Raw genomic sequence first — 17,988 nt, 5'->3', positions numbered from 1 at the left:
CTTCATATTTGCGCTGTGCGTACACATGTATTTTTTATACGCGAGATGCCGGGATGTGGTCAATCTAGTAAAAAAAAAATTCAGTCAAATTAGAGCTTTGCGAACCGTACTCCGGGTGCCAACTCTATACCGGAAATAACGGCAAATATTTTTAATTAACCTGCAAGAACGCCCCCCCCCCCCCCAAAAAAAAAAGAAGAAGAAAGCTCCGTGTACCAGAATTCGAGAAAAAAAAACATGTTTCCAGTCTTTCGTCTTTTCTGAACAAGAAATTTAAAAAAGGCACTGAATTTCCCACGTGACGTGTAAGTGCTTACTTTTTAAAACCGCTTTTGCGGGACAGGCCAACGAACAGCTACTTGTTGTAGCTTGAAAAGAAACAGACATTTATTTATCCTCTACATGGTCCCATATAATTCTGTGTGTGTGGGAATGGGGAGGAGGGGGGGGGGGGGGCAACTGACCTACATTTGATATGTAGACGCTTTTAAGAGCCCCTCGAGAAAGGACATCACCGAAGAGCATCGGTACGGAATGAGGCAAGAATGCAATCTTCTCTCAAGTATCCACGAACAGTTGATTCAGTGCAATCTGGTGTGACAGCAAACTTAAGCAATATTTTGCCCCTTCCGAACTAAAAAAGAGGCACTGGCAAAAAAGAAAAGAACATATTGGCTGTAACTTGCTGACGAACTAATGGTAAATGCCAAGGAACCCGTCGCAGGCCAGTGGAGAAATTTCCACTGCCTTGCCGCTCTCGAGGGAGTGAAAAAAAAGGAACTGCAGCACGCCTAATAGTTGTCATATTTATTCATTATCGAGATTACAAGAGCAAATGAGCCACTTTACTCCGCCAGTGGTGCCTACCCTTAATAATGGTCCATGGACACTCTATAGACTTTTTTGTAGACTCTATTGCCTTCCTATATATATTTCCTTTTGTCTAGTAATAGTGTATAGACTGTCTATAGACAAAAGTCCAGTAAAAGCGTATGGCCATAAATCTATTGATTGTCTATAGACTGTCTATATGATTTGTATTGCCTATAGACTGTTCTCTAGGATTTGTCTGTAGAGAGTCTATTGACTTTAAATACATGTCTACGGAAAGTCTATAGACTGTCTAAAGAAATTTTTGTAATACTCTCTCACCAAAATTCAAGGGACACTTATGGGTAGACGGGGATTGTAGTGGTCCGCATTATGCTGGCTAAGAGCTTCAGGGTCTTCGGCAATTCACCGCACCAAAGCCCCAAGCCCTTTTTCCAATTCACCACACTTCCATTTGTCTCACAAAAAAGCTCCGCTTTTTTTTTGAGACACTAAGGGCAAATTGAAGTTTGTCTGTAGAGATAAATTAGTGCCTTCTTATGACATAGGGGCTGTTGTGACTTAAAACGGAGCCTTCATAAGCTAGTAAAGGTAATAAAACAGTAAAGCGACACTGAGGAAAGACTGAAGTTGGCTTGTATCAACAGGTTAACGCTTCCGAATCACAAACAGACTCAATAAAAACGAAGCCTTAATAAGCTAGTAAAGGCCACAAAACAAAATACATGTGCCGCCATCACCGGTCGATTTCGGAAGTAAATTTCATGCGACGACACCGATTCCTGTGCCCTGATCCCAGAGGCTAGGCTTTACCGCCACTCACTTCAAAACGGGGATCACGGAGCCATTTTCAGTATGGACGTCACAAGTTTCAATCGTCTGGCGAGAAGATTTTTATATCCAATTTTCTCGGCAATAAATACGCATAAATATGTATACATATAAGTGCGTACATGTATAAATGTATGTATATGTATAACTCCTCGCGCAGAAAATCCAGTGTCTGTGTTGTCGGCGTTGTGAGCGATAAGTAAAGTGGCTCAGGCGGCTAGGCCCGCAGAAGGAACCTAGGTGGGCAAGCAAGGTCACGTGACTTGTGCAGTCTTCACAACCTACCCATAGGGTTGTGAGCAAACTAATCATCCTGGCAGGTGGCAGTTAAATTAATGGTTGATCGCGGAAGGCAGCTCTGGACGTGACCTTGATAAATAAAATTCATTCACAGTTTTGCAGAGTTCAAGCAAAAAAAAGAATACGCAGTCGACAGGATTCGAACCTGTGCGGGGAAACCCCAATGGATTTCGAGTCCATCGCCTTAACCACTCGGCCACGACTGCGGGACGGGATTGTTGCTTTCAAAAAAGCTTGTCAAAAATGTGACCTCTTCAAAAGGGTATGGGCACAGTGTCTAGTGCGAGAGCATTTCTAGCCCACTGCCAGCGATTTCGACGATGCCTCACGCGAAGAAAATGAAGCCTCAGCCGTACTCAGTAAGGCAATGTGTGTGCATATCAATGGACCAGGCAAAACTCAATTTTTGGGATGGCCCTGCAGGGCAAGGATGGTAACCCATGGTATGACACATGAGCCATGTCCCAAACAAGGCTAGGACCACACAAAATTCGACCTTGGAGTGACCTTGGTCGATATATAGACGTGTGAGACAGCAAGCAAAGCTCAACTTGGGGATGGCAGGGTAATGATGACAAAACATGTATGGCCCATGGCAATGGACCAAACATGGCTAGGACCACCCGAAATTCGACCATGAATGACCTTCGCCGATCTAACGACGTGGGAAAGCAGCAAGCAAAGCCCAACTGGGGGATGGCCCTGCAGGGTAAGATTGGCAACACATGGTATGGCACATGGGGCATGTCCCAGATATGGTTAGGACGCCCGAAATTCGCCCTTGGAATGACCTTGACCGAAATTGACTGCCTGTAAATCAGGATGTGCTGGCGTGGAAGATCGGCAATTTTCCTGTTTCCCGAACATGAACCGACCGGGTGCGATAGAGCACTACCGCCAGCTCCAGCGAACGCACGCACGGTTTTGACGCACGTCCAAATATAGCCAGAGCAAAACGACGCTCACGGCATAGCGGACGCAATTAATTTAACTCAATCATTATTCATTATTTAACTCGATTTAACCAGTCAATAATTTAACTGCCACCTACCACTGTGGGCACAATCCGGTGACACCACAACGTCACGTGACCTAAGTGCCCATCTGCCACCAAGGTTGCTTCTCGGTATTTTTTCCTCACACCGACAACAGTCGCTTATAAAAGATTTATTTATTTATTTATTTATTGAACCTTACTGGCCCCGAAAGGCATTGTGCAAGGGGGTTACAATATCAAAGTATATCACAGTAAACAAGGGGTAAAACACTGCTTGGTGCGTTATTACAACACAAAATAGCACAATTCCGAAGTATTAGTAGGCGCCGACGACGACGCCAGCTTTTCTGCTACACGGGCTCTTAATATGCCAACGTCAATTTGTCGCTAAGGGCTCAAAACACAGTTCGTAAGGGCCAGCTCGACACATCGATATGCAGTTTGTCATCGAGACATCTTATCTGAGAATCCGGTGGACGGATTGTGTGGTTCGAGGCGCTGGAAGTGGTAAGGGAATACTTAGGGCAGGTAGTTACCGCTGATTCGAATCGCGAGAGCGAAATAGCTAGAAGAATAAGAATGGCGTGGAGCACATTTGGCAGGTTTTATCAGATCATGAATGGCAGTTTATCAGTATCCCTCAAGAGAAAAGTGTACAACAGCTGCATCTTGCCGGTATTCACCTACGGGGCAGAAACATGGAGGCTAACGAAAAGCGTTCACCTTAGGTTAAGGACCACGCAGCGAGCCATGGAAAGAAAAATGATAGGTGTAACGTTAAGAGATCGGAAGCGGGCAGAGTGGGTGAGGGAACAAACACGGGTTAATGACATCCTAGTTGAAATTAAGAGAAAGAAATGGGCTTGGGCAGGGCATGTAATGCGGAGGCAAGACTACCGCTGGTCCTTAAGGGTAACGAAGTGGATTCCAAGGGAAGGCAAGCGTAGCAGGAGACTGCGGTAAGTTAGATTGGGGGATGAGATTAAGAAGTTTGAGGGGATAGGGTGGCCGCAGCTGGCAAAGCACATGGTTAATTGGAGAGAAATTTGAGACGCCTTTGTCCTGCAGTGGGCTTAGTCAGACTGATGATGACGATGATGATGATATTTCATATGCGGCGAGCAGGTGCCTCGCATCTGCTGTGGCCAGGTGTGAGTCGCTTGACGACGACATGATGACAGTAGGACGGCGCCATTGTTTAGAGGGCTCCCTGTGAGGGGAATTTGCTGCGTCGTTTTCGAGCCGCATCGGACACAAGTTAAGATTAACCGACAACCCTTGTCCTTAACCAGCGCTACCCTGAGTTAATCCGCGAACAAATCTGTGAAGCCTAAAGTAAACTCTGCTCCCCGGACGGTAACGTGTTGTAGCGACGTACACACGAGTCACATGTCTGGTGAGTGACTCGTGTGAAAAAACTGACTACTTTCATCCTTCCATCATTGCACAATGATGGAAGGATGAAAGTAGTCAGTTTTCTTTTTAATATGAGCGCACAGCACCGCCGAACTACTGGTCTTGCGTCGACCACTGCTTCCATTTGGGCCTTTACACAAATTGTTATGCCTGCTTTAAACCACGTCAGGAGCGTGTAATAAACCCAACAGCTATGCGCAGTTGTGTCACGGTGAAGTGATTTGCTTATTCATTTAGAGCTCTATGTGTGTGTGTGTGGGGGGGGGGGGGTAGAATGGGTCTTTAACCCCACCTCGAGAAAAAGAAAATGCCTTGTGTCATGGCGCTCTTTGGCCATAGATGCCCTTGCACCATAAAAATTCATAATCATTATTATCATCATCATTATCATCATCATCATTATCATTATCAAATCAAGTGCAAAAGTGAACAACGTGTGACCTGTTGTGTGGCTTCCCCGATGAGAGATTTCTTTACCTGTGTTCTTAGAAGGCGTCGAGTCGCTGAAGGTCCAAGAGAGCGACAGCAACGCTTGCGTGATTTCTAGTAGGACCTCTCTGGCAACACATGAAGGAGGTGGAGCTAAATTGTAAAATTGCGATAGCAACGTGCCGCTTTATGCCCTTGTGTCTTATGCACCGCAGAAACCGCCGTGCCGAATGCAACGAGGCACACAATTTCTCACTACAAAGAATGTGAAGTTGTCTTTAGCGCTGTGCTCCACCTGTGGAATTTACTTTCACAGAGGTTGAAGGCTGATATAGGTTTTATGGTTTAAGGTTTATGCGGGTTTAACGTCCCAAAGCGACTCAGGCCATGAGGGACGCCGTAGTGAAGGGCTCCGGAAATTTAGACCACCTGGAATTCTTTAACCTGAACCGACATCGCACAGTAGAACTTCGCCTCTCCAGAATTTCGCCTCCATCGATATTCGACCGCTGCGGCCGGGATCGAACCCACATTTTTGGGGTAAACAGCCGAGTGTCATAAGCACTGAGCCACCGCGGTTCTCCTGAGATAGTTGCCGCATGCTTATTATGCTGGAGACGAAGGCAGCAGTAGACAAAAAAAAATTGACAGGGACACCTAATTCCATTGTGCTGGGAATGCGATTGCTTTAGCAGCTGTTGATGCCTTTGCCGGAAGTGACGTCACGTCCAGTCTGGGGGCGTCACTTCCTGTCAGCCAATAGGATGGCTCCGGTCCGGTGACGTAACTCCACTCCGGCTAATGGGAATGCTTCGGTCTGGTGACGTCATCCCCTCCAGCCAATTAGCGAACTTTATGACCGACGACACATTTTGGCCTTATGGGGCTTCTAATGCTATCACAGAAGATAATTTCTCATTCAGCAGGGCAATGGTGAAAAAAAAGTGTTCTGCGAAGTGTTTTCAATTTCATCATTTTTTAATCACGTGCGCCTGCTCTGAACGACAGTAGGCTATTGCTAACATACTTTCTCTTCAAGGACGAGAGAGAGAGAGAGAGAAAGAAAGAGGAAGAGAGAACTCAGGGACGTAAACCAGAAGGGTATTGGGGTTCGCTACCCTGCACTGGGGAAGAGAGATGAGGGGACTGAAAAGGACGATGACTCGAAAAGAATCAATGATCTGTGTTGTAATCACTTCATACATTGCTACTTATTCGCAAATTTGATCATTGCCATGAACAAGGCTGGCAGTTCAGCTTCATTGACATTTCAGGCTTGTGTGTTTGACTGCAACCGACGCTTTATAGCAGCGAAAGAAATTGTCAACGTGTGCAACCCTCGTCAGCGTAGCTTTGACCGCGAAGTCTTGTTGGGCGCTATAAGCCTGGCATGTCTCATAATCTTGCTTTTGACAGTGGCTTGCCGAGCTGCATTTCAAGTGCATAGAATCGAGAGATCGCAAACACCGCGTCTCAAGTCACCAGTGCCGTTTCATAATATTGAGCATTACATAATATACATGACGGGCGCGATGAATTCGTGGGCGAAGCTTCTGCAACGTCGCTACGTCACGTTACATCACGTCACTACGCTTCAGTTACTCGACAGCATCCCGCCTGTTGCAGTTTGAGGTAGCAACTTTCCCATGTTTCTGTTGCTCTCTTAATAAATAATTCGTCAAAAAGAAACGCTGCCGCCGCGGTCGGGTTCGAACCCGGGTACTCCGGCTCAGTAGCCGAGCGCCCTAACCACTGAGACACCGCGGCGGGTCCAGGTGGTAGAAATTATTCTGGATACGACCACTACGGCACCTCTTTCTCTATTTATTCTTTCACTCCCTCTTTAATGTGTTCCTGACGGCGCGGTTCGGGTGTCGGCAGAGAAGTGAGACAGATACTGCGCCATTTCCTTTGCCCCAAAACCAACCAATTCCGCCCTTCCTTCCTGACGTTCTGATTACGCACAAGCCACAAACACAGATAAGATCTAATTTTATCGTTGGGACGGCAGTACGAGATAAACATTGCATACGTCGACAACCACGAACACACTTCCGTAATTTCGCGTTATACAATGTATCTTTCTCGCTTCATTGTATCGCAGTGAGGAAAGAGACCTGTGCAGGTACTTCGGCAAGACCGCAAACGCTGGTGACGGGAGCATGACGCAGACGAAAGCACGACAACATACAACGAAGCCTGATGGAACAAAGTTGTCATCTGCTAAAACCATCCTCGTGCCACGCGTTGCCGGACGTTCTTAACGAAGCATTCAGAGACACGTCCCCGCACCATTCAGGGATGCGCCCACATTTACTATTCGTCGAACTCGAGATAGAAGGCGTGGCCCAGTCTGAGCGAGTTCCTAATCATCTCCGATTGTAACGAGCGGCCTGAAAATCACACACACACACACACAAAATGAAAACTCGGCACGGTCCCTGCGTTCATAGAAAATCACCCAACGCGTGGGTGAACTTTCCCCCAAGACTGCGGGCCGGATGCAAACGCCCGCCGTAAAAAACGGGCCGTAAAAAAAAAAAAGTAAGCGCGCAGAGTGAGCTTAGTTTTACGTTACGTCTTAGGCTTGTGCGTAAGACCGCCCCCTAGCAGTCGTGTTCTCAGAAAAGAAAACAATAACTAAAAAAAAGTTTCAAACACAACCCGAGGGTGGCAGCCATTTTTGCCCCCCTCTGAATGCGCCGGAAATGAAGTTCGTCTGCTACGTTTGTCTTCTGCGTTCACACCGTCGCCGCATTGGGCGCTGCAGGCCTGGCAGGCGTGACAAGCGTGACGTCTGTTGCCCGTGTCGATGGCGCTGACACTGACTGGACACGTGCGAGTTTTTAATTTTATTTTTATCATCCTTCTTTCTAGCTCGATGAATTGAGGCCGGCTGGGATAAACTAAAACGTGGACCGCCGAAAGACTTCGCGCTGATCTGACGGGAGAGACGTGTCAGCAAAAAAAAAGAGAAAAAGATTGAAAACGAGGCGCTAAGCCTTGCTAGATTGCCGACAATATAGCAGGATCGAAGGGCGACAGTTTAGCCGCCATTATTGCTGGCGCACGGTGCTTATAGCCTATATAGGAGTCAACGATGATTTTGTTCGCCGAAAGAAAGCTAGCTGGCTTTAACAGTGGTTTTTTACGACGCGATAGCAATAAAACTGGAGCTCACTGTGACCCCTGGTAGCGAAACACGGGGAGCATCTAATGAAGTGCTAAGTCCGAATTGCGGGCCGTAAAACTGGGCAGCGGTATAATGCGCTACATCGGTGTAGGGTGACAACACGACCCTTAATTCTTTGTTTTCCACAATCCATTGAAAAAAAAAACTAAACAGGAAAAAGTAACGCAACAATGCTTATTAATGTGCGTTGTAAGGAAAACTGTCCCTAATCCCTGTCCCCTTCGCTTTTTCGGGTCGCAACGGATTTTTATCGGTCGAGTCGCACTGATTTACATAGCGCCAATAAACGCCACACTGTCAGCGCAATAAGAAAAAATATATAAGCAAAAACCCAGCCGTATATAATAAATTAATGCTTCAGTATGTAATCCACATTAATGCCTCATTACATTCTTTTTTGTTCTAAAGTGTGCGCAGAGAAATTCACGACTCTAAAAATGAAAACTCGGAATAATATGCAGTGAACAGGCGCGGTTTTCCGTACCATTGGCGCCGGTGTAGCTCATGTGTAAACATGGATCTTGGTCACAAGAAAACGATTTTGTGTTGAAGTACCACCGCATATTTCGACTACTACGCACACTTATCGGCTCACGTTATGTACACAGTGTTGCCCACAAGAGCAAGATCTGAGTTCAATGAGGTCATCACATTCCTCTACGAAGAGGCCAACGCTTAAAGTGTTCTTCAGAACTCAAATTTCCGAACCCGACCGCGGCGGCTGCGTTTTTGTGGAGGAAAAACGCTAAGGCGCGCGTGTGCTGTGCGATGTCAGTGCACGTTAAAGATCCCCAGGTGGTCGAAATTATTCCGGAGCCCTCCACTACGGCACCTCTTCCTTCATTTCTTCTTTCACTCCCCCTCTATCCCTTCCCTTACTGCGCGGTTCAGGTGTCCGCCGATATACGGGACATATACTGCGCCATTTCCTTTCCCCCAAAACCAATTATTATTATTATTATTATTATTATTATTATTATTATTATTATTATTATTATTATTATTATTATTATTATTATTATTATTATTGTTGTTGTTGTTGTTGTTGTTGTTATAACGGAGTTCAAGCACAAGCGTCTTTAAAGTACTTAAAGCAAAGGTAAATAGCACAGGTTCTAAAGAAGCCTTTGGTGCATAAGAAGGCACTGAGGAACAATACTTTTTTAATACGCCATTTTGTTGATGAAAGAAAATTAACTGACAAATATTATTTTAGAAACAAAAAGAATTTTCCATAAAAGTGGAGAGGGGGATTTCCCTATCCACATATCCACCTTCGAACTGAGGTCCCAGATAGACGGATGGACGGACAGATATTTTGCGACATGGGTGTTTTAATGATAACGCATTAAAAACCACAGGTGGTCGAAATAAATCCGGAGCGCCCCCATTTCGGCCTGCACTGCCCTTACAAAAATTTCTTTAGACAGTCTATAGACATTCCATACACTTCTGTCTATAAAGTCTATAGACTTTTTGTAGACAAACCCTAGAGGACAGTCTATAGGCAATAAAAATTGCATAGACAGTCTGTAGACAATCTATAGATTTTTGAGCATACACTTATAGTAGACATTTGTCTATAGACAGTCTATAGACTATGAACAGACGAAAATAAATATCTATAGGAAGGCAATAGAGTCTATAAGAAGTCTATAGACTGTCTATAGACAATTTTTGTAAGGTTGTACGGTAAGACCCATTCTTTAATAACCAGTATAATGCGCGGTTCGTGCAATAAAGTTCAGTACAGCGAGTTCTGCGCTCCCCTCCCCCTTGCTGTGTCAAGTTCTCTCTCAAAGCGTGAACCCTTACCACCTGGGCAAGGTTTCAGTTAAGGTCCCACTTGACCCGCACCGCAGGCGGCAGTAATGGTTGCCTGGGGTTCGCTTATTTTCTCCGGCCAGAAAATGTATCTAAGGGTCCATGCCGAGCGGCATACGAACACCCCCCACCCCCTCTCTCTCTCTCTATCCGATGATTAAGGACGCCACTATCGAGTGGACGGATCGACTCGGCGATCGAGCAGAGAGAATGACCCAATAACAGAGCGGCTTGGCCTGATATTGTTTTTCACCTTCACCAGAAATGTCACTCACAAAGCGGTTCCCGAGGCCGAGAGATCACCCCGGGTGTTTATTTGCCGGCTACTGCTCGCCACTTAAGGGCCTCGAAAGAAAGGACGGGACCCCCAAACTCAGCCGGGCAAGCTCGCAGCGGCCACATGAAAAACAGCTCTGACCGCATGGCGGCGTCAGTGGAGTGGGAAAGCTCTGCGACAATATACACAGACTGCCGTTACGCTACACTCTTCGATTCTTGCTACAGAAACGTCACAGCGTTTGTGTTGCGACAAGGAATACTGCGCCCTACTATACGAAACAACGCCAAACGACGAGACAAAGACACAAACACGTACAGTCGGGGACAAACGTCTCTGGACCATGCTTTCCTCATACGAATCCGAGAGCTCTGCTGTTATAGCCAGAGGCTGGAGAGACAATACTTGTGGCGGTGAAAGGCAGAATTTTGTTCCAGAAGTGTGGAGTCCAGCCGCGGGCTGATAGCAGAGCTCTCGGATTCGTTTGAGGAACGCATGGCCCAGAGACTTTTGTCCCCGACTGTACGTAAAAGAGTTCGAACCCACAAGTGTTTCATACAGATGAAGCACTTGCTTTTTATACAACTTCTAGCAAACGAAGTATCCGATTATTTGCGCTTGATGATGCATGTGACGCCCCATCAGTATCCGTTCTTGATTATGTTTATCTGTTTTTATTAAGGCAATGGAAGAATCACTTACAAACTTTTCAGGATCTACTTCAAGATTGCATATGCAAGAGCACTGCGTATGATAACCTACTTGAACAGGTATCAGTCCAGCGCCCCTTTGTTCAACAGGTTACAGATCTTGCCATTTCTTCGGTATACGAAATGAGAATCGCAATGATAATAAATAACATCACACAGGATAATTACCCGCTTTCAATTAGTGTTTTTGTGTTGCCTAAGAGGAATACTATAAATGCGAGCAATATTAATTTTAATTACCCTGTAACCCGAAACATCTAAGGACAGCGTTTAATTCAATATTACGGCGAGAAAGTATGGAATACAGTACCACTTGAAATGAAAACGGCTAGCAATTTCTTGTTCTCTATTAAGCGGTTCTACCTTTTGAAGATTGAGGGTTATGTTTGCTGACCTTTTATATGTCGAATCTTGAGTGTTGACCGCCATTGTTTTGTTGACTCAGCTTGCGTAACCGAGCTTTATGCATATTCTGTTGGTGAAATGACGACTCTGTGCACTGGGCCTCTACTAGATTCGGCTATTGGCCCAGCAGATTTTAGATGTTTTTTTGTAATCGACATGAAAGATAAATAAACAAAACCATAATCAGTGACGCCGATCATCATCGGTCACATGGCCACAGTGCAACCCATGATATACACACGTTACAATATCGGATCGGGAGAGTTGTGGTAATGCGACCGGTAAAACCACTTACGCATGGCCGTAACCCACTTACAAAACATTAACCCTTTTCCATTTAACGCTTAAAGTTGTGCCATATCACGTGAACTTCCCCAGTTTTTTTTTTCTATTTACAACACCCTACCGCGAGACCAAACAAGTTGCTAGACCCGCCTCTGCAAGCGAACACTTCCCATAATGCATCAGAGATAAAAAAATGACAATAAAGGAATGGGCATGCAACCCATACAGACTGCGTACGGGAGCAGACAAAACCGAAGGACACTTCTGATTTCGTTGCAGCAGACGACCTCGTTTCGCAGACGACACTGGACCTAAGTTCTCGGGAAAAAAAGGGGCGTTATCTGATATCTTGTTGATGTTGGTCGACAAAACAATGCCGTAGATTGCTCGGAATCGAATGCGACGTCTCTAGTTATACACGCAATCTTCATAAAAAAAAAGCAACAAGCTCATCGGCTAAAAGGCCCCGTACATAGCTCTACAAACAGGGCTATGCTGTGCCAAACAATATATACGTTGATACGCAACTGCGGGCAACTCAAGCAGACGACGACATTAATTTTAGGCCTTTCACCAAACGACCCCGCGATGTTCTTCAAGGTTTGTACGGGAACGTACGACCCCCGTTTTTGAAGACAAACTGTCTTTTACCTAAGCGAGATCGATTCTACAGAAACAGCATTCTTAATCAATGAGAAAAAAAACTACGGGCTATATCCTGCCAAGCTGAATACAAGTCCAGCATTTGCGCAATATGGAACCATTGAAGAGATCAATAGCAGGAAATAGAGTCTTCAAGATTGCCTAGAAAACAGAAACAGCAAAGATCTAAATGACCACGGCGGCTGCGTTTTTATGGAGGAAAAACGCCAAGGCGCCCGTGTGCTGTGCGATGTCAGTGCACGTTAAAGATCCCCAGGTGGTCGAAATTATTCCGGAGCCCTCCACTACGGCACCTCTTCTTCCTTTCTTCTTTCACTCCCTCCTTTATCCCTTCCCTTACGGCGCGGTTCAGGTGTCCAACGATATACGAGACAGATACTGCGCCATTTCCTTTCCCCCAAAACCAATTATTATTATTATTATTATTATTATTATTATTATTATTATTATTATTATTATTATTATTAAGATCTAAAGGCGATGGGACTGCAAGAAGAGATACCCTTCATGAGTTTCACTCAGAAGGTCGAAGAAAGAGCCGAAACGGAGAGAAAAAGCTGTCAGAAAAGACAGAAGTGCCTTCTTTGGCCTTGAATAGCATCTGAGCAGACGCCGCCACACTTCCACCATTTCGCGTTATTTGCAGACCATAACCGTGTTACTGTGTGCGCACAAGACACAGCGCCCTCTGTCGCCTGATAGATCAGGGACCTTGTTTTCTTGGATGAAGCTACACACACACATACACACTGACGGAGGGCTTGGAAGAAGACAACGGCTAATAAAAGAAAAAAGTATAACAGAGAAAGGGCGACGGGCGGTTTTGAAAGGACGGTTTTGTGTTCAGGGGACACAAGAAAGAAGAGATGACGCCAGCTCTGTCACGGCGTCCTCTGTATAGGGCACTTGGCAGCTCTATGCTTGCTGGCTCGAATATCGTCTGCGCTCTTATTGGGCCATGATATACGAAAGCTATCTTCGTTCTCAACCAAGGGATACAGCCGTGGTGGGTCAGTTGCCGTGGCGTTCAGCTGATGAGCCCAGGGCCACGGGTTCGAATCTCGGCAACGGTGTCCGCGTTTCAGAGAAGGTGGAATGCAAAACTACCCGTGTACAGTGTGATGTCAGTGTTACAAAACCCCAGGCGGTCGAAATTAATCTGGAGACCTTGAATACGGTGCCCCGATTTAGGGCGTTGAACCTCCAGTACCATACCATACCATACCATACCATACCATATCCTGCCATTCCATGCCATACCATATCGTGAAATGCTACGCCATACCATACCATATCCTGCCATGCTACACCATACCTGCCCTACCATGCCATATTCTGTCATTCTACGCCATTACACACATTATATACCATACCATACCATATCCTGCCATGCTACACCATACTACCCAACCATACCATATTCTGTCATTCTACGCCATTACATACATCATATACCATACCATACCATACCATACCATACCATATCCTGCCATGCTACATCATACCTACCCTACCATACCATATTCTGTCATTCTACGCCATTACACACATCATAAACCATACCATACCATACCATATCCTGCCATGCTACACCATACCTACCCTACCATACCATATTCTGTCATTCTACGCCATTACACACATAATATACCATACCATACCATATCCTGCCATGCTACACCATACCTACCATACCATACCATACTCTGTCATTCTACGCCATTACACACATCATATACCATACCATACCATGCCATACCGTACCGTACCGTACCATGATTCCAAATGATCTCCTCAAATGACAGCTCAGCCTCCAAAAGTGCTTTGGGCCGGACGGCTCTGTCATGTCGACCGTTAAAGTGACCGCGCTGGCTCCCTCACGCAAGATATTGGGTTCGAATCCCGGTGACCGTCCTCTTTTTCTACTGCCTATGCAATATGCGTACCCGGAAAGGCGCTTGGTCTGTTCAGTGTTGAAACCACTAAAAAAGGGGGCAAGCCGTGCTGTAACGAAGTCGAGGCTGACTCTTGGCTGCGCTTTACTCCACTGAAAGCACTCCAATCGCACTGAAGCATGTCACTTGATTCGACACTCATTGTTTTCCCGCCTGCGAGTATAGTCAGTGTTAGGCAGAGCATCTCGGTGGTGTAAAATGTTATTAACAAGGGAACCTAATGTCGCGAACTTGATTCTTGACAGAAGCGAGGTTGCCAGGTTGGAAGGATTGCAGGGCCACTTGAATGTTTATGTTTTTTGCGCGAAACACGTGAATGCGGTCGACGTGTTGACGCGTGCATTGTGTTAATTATTTTGAGGTGCGCTAACATGCATGTCGCACAACTGATGCAGGGCCATAGCCTGACGCGTTATATACGTGTACTGATCTTCCAGCCATGTGAAACGCTACGTTCCATGTAAGAGTATGCCCTTTTTGAAGCGAAAACTTCACTACGCCCGGTTTTCAAGAGGGCAGCGTCAGTGCAGTCACGTGACAAGTGTCATGTGGCAGGTCATGTGACCTACTGACGTCATCAAAATCTGCCCACCATGGAAGGCGGCCACTGCCCCATCGGGCATTTCATCGACGCTTTACAGACGATCCGTTCGGCAGTGCGTGTGTGGCGTTTGTGAACGTAGCCATGCAAAGGAAGCTTTTGGTTCTCGCCAGAGTAATTAATTCAATTCAATTCAATTCACCTTTACTTTCAACATTTCGCAATGTTGACGGTCTTCCAGGCAAAAGGCTGTGGGGACAGCTTGACGAGGCCTGAAAGCCGGCGGCGGGCAACAGTGACAGCAAAGTTTAAACCACAGCTAATTTTTTATTATTCTAACGTGTTTCGGGCAAATCCCCAATGTGGAGTAAACTTGAAATAAGGGTGTAATTAGTAATTACCATAGACATAAGCGCTACCATACAGCTACGAAGAAAAGCTTCGCAATTTTCACAGAAACTTGTCAACGCTGAGGAGAAATTACTCCCGTATTTGTTACTATACGCGATAGCGTATGCAGCTCGTTCGGTCCTAAAGCCGTCGGCGTAGTCGGCACCGCGAGTCGGAAATAATCGGGGGCTGCGCAAAAAAAAATCGTATCATGCCAACCGTTTTCCGCAGAATGTTCCGGATGGCGTCATACGATTCGGCGTTTCGTGCAGCATAAACGTACTAGTTCAGTTATAGCCAAGCTCGCGGCAGGGATTCGAACCGGCGACCTATATTCGAGGGCTGCGTGAAAAAAAGTCGTATTATGGTAATTTGTGGTCCTAGTTATGGATGAGTGACTGGTGTGTGGTAGGCAATGACGATTTAATTAGATAATTGTATTTAATCGATTAATTAAAAAATAAAAACGATAAAAGAGCGTTTAAAGCTGTCAAAACGCTAAGATTGAAAAACCAATGCTTAATCATGCTAATTAAGAAAAGTTTACAGTGTAATTGTTCGATTAATTAATTGAAACATTTGAAATAAATGATAGCTACTTACAGGTTTAATGCGAAATACTAATTCAGCTAATTGCAAAAAACAGGTTTAGAAACCTGGTTTTGAAAATGAGCTCGAATAGCATTTCGCATTACACCTGTAAATACTAAAACGAGCTGAAATCAAATCAGTTTGTGCCAAATTCACAACGACCCCGACGTCACGCGCTTTGGGAGCAGAGACAACGACCGCAGTATTGTTTCTCGGAAAATCCTGTCCCCGCTCGCTCATCCGATATTCCGTGTGGTCAAATATTCGCCCCTGCATCCAAAAGCGCAAACTGCGCGGAGATGGACTCATCAGAGTGTTTCGCATGCCGACCAGCGTCGTCGCCAGCGGATCGTTTCCGCACGATGCGAGGCGCGCTGAGGAATGGAACAGAGAAGACAAAAAACGACAGGAACACAAAAAAAAGCGAGAAGCAATCCAACGGGGACGATGCTCTCCGTTGTGGGAGGACGTGAGTAAGGGAACGCGTCCGAAGCATTAGCGACCGACCACTGCTGCTTGCATATATATACCGACTCGAATGATGTGCAACTGTTGCCGAGGGCGCCAGAAATTTTCCCTCTTTCTTTCTCTCTATTCTTTCTTTTGTTATAGTCAGGTCATTATATATATATATATATAATACACACTTATGAAGGGAGCCAACAGTCACCGAAACCAAGGTGCATAGGGGAATGTTCTCTCTCAAGGTTCGCTTACACCCAATGAACATAAATACCCACGAGAGCAGCAGATTGGACAGCCGTCGCCGTAGCTCAGTTGGTAAGAGCACCGGACGCGATATTCGGAGGTCGTGGGTTCGGATCCCACCGGCGGCATGGTTGTTTTTTCTGCTGGTTTATAAGTAATTTTCTTTAAAAACTAATTGATTGGCACTTGATATCAAAAAAATTGAAACATTCCCCCATGCACCTGGGTTTCGGTGACTGTTATATATATATATATATATATATATATATATATATATATATATATATATATATATATATATATATATACACAGTCACCGGAACCAAGGGGCACAGGGTAATGTTTCCTTTTTGTTTTAATGTGTAGTGCTGATCAGTGGGATAATAATACTTCGATTAATCTATCGCTTAAAGAAAGTTACTTATAAAGCAGCAGAAAAAACAACCATGCCGCCGGTGGGATCCGAACCCACTACCTCCGAATATCGCGTCTGGTGCTCTACCAACTATGCTACGGCGACGGCTGGAGCCCCTCATTTCATTTTTGCCTTGTCTGCTTTGTCTGTTTCGCATCCATTCTCCTTTCCCCTTAGTGGACGCCGACATAGAGAAAGAGAGAGAAAGTGCCTCCTCTCCCTCTGCATTTAGGACCGTAAATGCGCACATCTGTGTATTCATTCGACTTTACCCTGATGAAGGACGGTCCACCGTCTGAAAGCGTTGGTGAATAAACCTAGATAATCGAACCAGTTGTGACCTTTTCACTGTGCAAGTTTTCACTGGCCCGTTGAGCAACCCTAACTGCTTCCACTATATATATATATATATATATATATATATATATATATATATATATATATATATATATATATATATATATATATATATATATATATATATATATATATATATATATATATATATATATATATATATATATATATATATATATATATATATATATATATATATATATATATATATATATATATATATATGCACCACTGCGCCAGGAGTGGTTTGAGGACTCTCGGCGGGTGTCTATGAATTCATGAAAGAATATTTGAATCTATAAAAAAGGAGTATTTGCGTGGGAGGGATCTCTAATGCTATCGCTATGTACTCTTAAGGGTCGTCCGATCAGCGTCATCCGATTTCTACTTTGCTTTATAATTGCGACTTGCACAAGTAGTAGTGGCCCGGTAACGGTCACTGCTAACAAATTTATACCACTGGTCCCTCTAATTAATCATGTATTGTGCCAGCTGCGGCCGCTTTATCCCCGCAGACTTTCAAACCTCACCCCCCCCCCCCCCCCCCCATCCGACCGTCTCACGCTTTCTGCTACGCTTGCTCTCTCTGAGGATCCATTCCGCTACCTTAAAGAGCATCGGTGGTCTGCACTCTTATGTTACACGCCTCACACATGCCCATCTAACTGTTACTTGCGCCTCTCTGTAGGCTTTCTGTTTGGAACCAGCTCATTTTGAGCAAGTTTTTTTTTGTGTGTGTGAAATGTGTCCCTGCCATAATGCATTTGTGGTACCAAAAATGCTTTTATGAACAAAATGAATGAATAAACTCTTGACTTCAGCTAAGATATCATTAACTCGCGTTTGTTCCCTCACGAACTCTGCTCTCTT

At 45.1% G+C, this 17,988-nt stretch overlaps 1 non-coding gene across 1 annotated transcript; it reads right to left on the bottom strand.

The window, feature by feature from the left end:
- Positions 1 to 2,086: 2,086 nt before the first annotated feature.
- Positions 2,087 to 2,168, bottom strand: TRNAS-CGA (transfer RNA serine (anticodon CGA)). The gene has a single exon. It is a non-coding gene; the product is annotated as a tRNA-Ser (tRNA).
- Positions 2,169 to 17,988: the final 15,820 nt, after the last annotated feature.

This window comes from Amblyomma americanum, unplaced genomic scaffold (assembly GCF_052857255.1).
Source record: "Amblyomma americanum isolate KBUSLIRL-KWMA unplaced genomic scaffold, ASM5285725v1 scaffold_332, whole genome shotgun sequence".
NCBI lineage: Eukaryota > Metazoa > Arthropoda > Arachnida > Ixodida > Ixodidae > Amblyomma > Amblyomma americanum.
The sequence above is the reverse complement of the archived record's forward strand: the minus strand, read 5'-3'. Positions and strand labels throughout refer to the sequence as shown.